This window comes from Oncorhynchus nerka, linkage group LG15, assembly GCF_034236695.1.
Source record: "Oncorhynchus nerka isolate Pitt River linkage group LG15, Oner_Uvic_2.0, whole genome shotgun sequence".
Lineage (NCBI taxonomy): Eukaryota > Metazoa > Chordata > Actinopteri > Salmoniformes > Salmonidae > Oncorhynchus > Oncorhynchus nerka.
This window is the reverse complement of record NC_088410.1, coordinates 45,085,294-45,090,503: the sequence shown is the minus strand read 5'-3', so window position 1 is coordinate 45,090,503 and position 5,210 is coordinate 45,085,294.

Below are 5,210 nucleotides of genomic sequence, written 5' to 3'. Positions count from 1 at the left end.
ACGGGTGCATAGGCTGTATGCAGCTGCTCTTATTAGTAGCCTACAGTTGATCAGACTGAAAAAAATAGTCTCGTTTTCATCCCATACAGCATGTCAGATTTCTAATGTTTAGGTGTAGCCTAGGCTGCTGCCACATTTATATCATGAGTTTTTGCTTGTGTCTGTCCAGATTGATTATGTACTATCATGTTTGCTAAATAAATACCGGAGGAAAGAGGAAAAGCCTACAGGAGCACACGTGGGAAAATGCGCTGCAGTCGAACTCTCTCTTTAATCTTTTAATGGATGATGCGATGGAAGCTATCAAATCATTCGGAATTGTTTTCGACATCCCAGAAAAGACAGTTGAAAGTTCGACATGTTCAGCAAGTAAAGCATCGTAAAGCGCAATTACCTCTGCAAGCTCCTTGTAATTGCCCTTGTCGGCGGAACTTTCCATCTTGTCATGTCCTCTAAAAGCAAACTCTTGCATGCCCAAAAACGCAGACAAGGCCAGCAATACAGGCGGACTCAGCCTCCTGTAATTTGAAAAAATGAATTTGAATTGAATAATATCCCAAAAATGCTCAACTATCACCTTTCACTTTTAATCTCTATCCAACAGTGTCACCAAGCTTTCTACACATAGAACCCCCATAATGCTCTGTGGCACAATCCCAATACAACTCAAAAGGTTTGTTCTCTGATCCTAATTCTATGATTGGATGGACAACACGTCAGTTCATACTGCAATAGCTTTGATTGTTTGGAGGATGTCCTCTGGAGGTGGTCATAATTATCATATATGTCTATGGAAGTGGGTAAGCCCTACGAGCCTCCTAGGCTTTGTTTTGAAGTCAATGTAGCCTGAGGAGGACGGACGCTAGCTGTCCTCCGGCTGCAACAGGGTGCTACCCTAGACATTGCTGTTGAAGTTACTGCAAAAATGTGTAATTTAACTTTTTTAACGTTTCACTATTTTAATTTCTGTGAAATTTAACTGAGGAGGATGGTCCTCCCCTTCCTCCTCTGAGGAGCCTCCACTGGAGTCAAGTGACTCACCTTTTCCTCTGAACTATTTCCAGTTTCATTAGAAAAATATACAAATGATGTATAGCTTTGAGCTGGGTAGAAATTGATGTGTAGACTGTTGTTTTTATTACAGCCTACAGGAAGGCAGTGTTTGGTATTTTATTGTCTGTTAACCTCAAATGAACTATGTGTTAGTGTCTGTTGTACTGGTGTACTGCAGTTTCGCAAGGCCCCACAAGTTCCTAGCAAGGGTTACTTTTAGGATTCCCTTTTTTTGTGTGGGGGGCTAACTTCCTGCACGTCTAAAAAGAAATCCAAAGAGAAACGTTTGCAGTTTTATAGCTCATCTCATGCTATTCTACACATGTGGCAATGGAAAGATCATTTAGCAGTTATAAGGTAACTGTCTAGTGAAAATGTCTCTTTTAAAAGGTCATATTCTGTTAGCTCATTCCCAAATAATGTTGTTGACTCATCTTATAGTCGTATTTGTGGCCAAAGCAAAAATTGGAGAGAAAACAAACACACAAAAAAAAACCACTCAAACTTATATATATTATTATTATTATCATTCCAAACAAACAGTTTAAAAAATGCTTTTGTAATCCCCTGGTAACTTTGTTTTTAAGCATGGATTATATATTTTACTGTGTAAATAACATACATGATGCTGACACAGGGATGCTGACACAGGGAACAAACTGAGGAACAGACAGATATAGAGGGGGCAATCAACAAAGTGAATGAGTCCAGGTGAGTCCAAAGAAGTGCTGATGTGTGTAATGATGGTGACAGGTGTGCGTAATGATGGGCAGCCTGGCGCCTTCAAGCACCAGAGAGGGGGGAGCGGGAGCAGGCGTGACAGTACCCCATTCTAGGGTCGCCACATGGCGTCCCACCTGGGCGAGCCTGATGGGCCGGCCGAGGCATAGGAGCCGGACGGGACGGCTGAGGTGTGGGAGCCCGACGAGCCGGCTGAGGCCTGGGAGCCTGACGGGCCAGTTAAGGTGTGGGAGCCTGACGGGCCGACTGAGGCGTGGGAGCCTGACGGGCCGACTGAGGCGTGACGTGGGGTGGGAGCCTGCCGAGCCAAGGAAACCTCTTGAGCTAGCTAAGGCATGGAAGCCCAACGAGCCAGCTGAGGCAACCCAGGTTCCTTCGACAGCGGCACCCGGACCCGACGTCACCAACAAACAAAAAACAAAACTCCCTGATGCTTCCAATATCGGTGTCAGCAATCTGTGAGGTCAGACGCTGGGAGACGAGAAGCAAGTACAGAGAGTTAATATTTAATAAATAACAGACATGAAACACAAAACGGACACTGCCTGGACAGGGGATACATAATGACATTAATGCTGACACATGCAACAAACTGAGGAACAGAAAGATATAGAGGTGCAATCAACAAAGTGAAGGAGTCCAGGTGAGTCCAAAGGAGCGCTGATATGCGTAATGATGGTGACAGATGTGCGTAATGATGGGTAGCCTGGCGCCCTCGAGCAGCAGAGAGGGGGAGAAGGAGCAGGCGTGACACTAGGGCTGTTACAGTGACCATATTTCCACCACACCAGCGGTCACGAGTCATGAAGGCAGTCAAATTCCAAGTGACTATTTAGTCATGGTAATTAGGCTTCTCCAAGCTCTGATGCTGCTGGTCATTAGTAGCCTACCAAACTTGCTAACTGCCTGGTACCTCAAAATCTAATCAAACACTTCATGAGAGCCCATGAGCTCATGTTGCACAACATTTCTATAGGTTATACAATTGTGGGAGAAAACAGAGGGATGGCCTATATTAAAAAGTGGAGGATCCCATCAGTTTTCTATAGTTTAGGCCTACTATATTTATTTCTCAACTTTCCTAATATTAAGCACAATGCTTCTCTATAAAACAGGAGTATAGCCTACCTGGCTGGCATGGAAATTAACCACAGGAAAAGCGTCCTCCATTCGCTATTTAAGTGCACATGTATTTTTTCCCCTGCCCCTGCTTTTTTGCAATGTAGCCTAGCCTAGCCTAGCCTACAGGCCTATATGTTTTGATAAGGTTATGGCCAAATACGTTCTTAGAAATTAACCACATGAATCTGCTTTACAAGGGGTGTAGAGCCTAACTGGCATACATAAGCAGCACGTGAGTTTGAAGTTTGGGGAAGATAATTTTCACCATAAAAAAATGCACCTTTATTATAAAAGCATCACATGCATCATTGCATTTGTGGTCCCTTTTGATAATGGTGTTTTCCTGCTAATGGAACATTTGCGCTTATAATGTGAATAAACTACCAAATAGTTTATAAACATTTCAAGCTAAATGTTCTGATCTGTTGCATTAGCCTCATTGCGTGGACAATGTCTTTTTTATGCTAGTGGTTGTATTAATTTGGGATTGATCGCATCCCACAACTGTCCCAGACTATGTTTGGAATGTTTATTTCTCGCACAGAATACGTCAACTTTTTTACTATGGGGGATAGTAGATTGACATAGGTTTGTGCTTTTGCTGTTCGTTAGGCCCACTCATCTTGCTGATGAAAAGTAAATCTGGAAAGTAATTCCAATATCTTCAATATGCGCCTTGGAATTGGATAAGGAGGCGCGCAGTTGCGTCCCGCATGTGTCAGGTTTCACTAAGTGAGAAAGAGAAAGACCCGATCATGTGACAGAGAGCCATGTGAGTGAAAAGTGCTTCGGAGAGAGCAGGGAGAAGGGAATTCAAATGATTATATTCAGCCCAAGGGCAGAATAGCCGCTAGCCGAAAAAGGCATGGATTTATTTAGGGGGCATTACGGCCACACAAAGGGGATGCAGCCAGAAAATTTGACGCATTATCAAGTGCTTGTCAAATTGTGACTGAGAGACTGATGAGTGTACAGTCTGCGTCAAAAAACAAAGCAGAGCTCATGCCTGTCATGCAACCTTTTTCAAATCATCCTTAGAGTCGCGTCATGCAGCCTTAGAATTTATTTTAAAAAATCTAAACACATAGCCCAACGTTTGTATCACAACTTAAGTTACATAAATAACTCTAAATTAAGTTTATGGGAGTACCTGTAGCTTTGTTGCCCTGCTCAACATGTGTGCACTCCATCAAATCGTTTGGGGAAAATATCCTTTCTATTTTATTCAACTGTATTCCTCATACTATAAAATACCAAAAAAAATAATGCTAAGCAATTCTAAGCAAATCTTGTCTGCTAAATGAACTAGTGTAGAACACATCCATATGGTATAGCCAGATCAGGACTAAACATAAGGACAACTCAGAGTATGCTATTCTGTTCTTCTGAAATAGACTACATTTTTTTCGTATCATGTTTCTTTAGACCTGTCTAAAATAAATAATGACTTTATTGTGAAGGTGTAGGCTATATTATATGGATTTATTAGACTTTTTAAAATGTAGATGTTCCAAAGGTTTGCATCAGTGGCTTGTAGGCTACAGTGGCAGTGGCTTGTAGGAAACAAGATAAGTAAAGCTGTGTTGGAAAATAGGAAACCACTAGACACGTTTTTAGTCGGAGTGAGGCTTTAGGATAAATGCTACTTGGGAAATTCGTTTAACATCTCCAGGAAAATCTGAAGGAAAGTGTGGAGTCGGTGAGAGTCACAAGAAGTAGTCTTATTTAGATTTTTTGTGTGTCTGTGGAGCAGAAGAAGCTTGTTAAGACTCAAAGGATATTGGAGTGGAATGTTTCCTGTATGGATTTTCGTAGCAGGGGATTATTTCTGAGGTGGTGCAAGAAGTAAAGGCAGAATATATAACTGAAGACATCGATGGAGTGGTTGTGGTGCACATCGACTGACCTGTATGGTGGATGGAGAAAACAAATTCACTTCATCCCTGCTACTGTTCTTTGATGAAGAGTCTCTCCCTTCTCATATAAAGTTAGGATTCATGAGATACCCTGTAAGAGCTTCTGTGCACAAGCCTCTTCAGTGTCATAAATGTACAAGATTTGGTCAAGTGTGTGCAGAAGGGAAGAGTATCAAATGCCATATGAAGGGAAATGCTGCAACTGTGGAGGTGAACATGCGCCTGAATTCCTGGAGTGCCCTGTTAGGGTGAATGAGAATGAGGTGGCAAGGGTAAGGAGTGTCCAGCGTGTCTCCTATCTGGAGGCGGTGGGAAGATCGGAAGGAACGAGTGGCGAAGAAGAAGCAATGGTAGTAGAGCCACCACGACCGGTGAGGG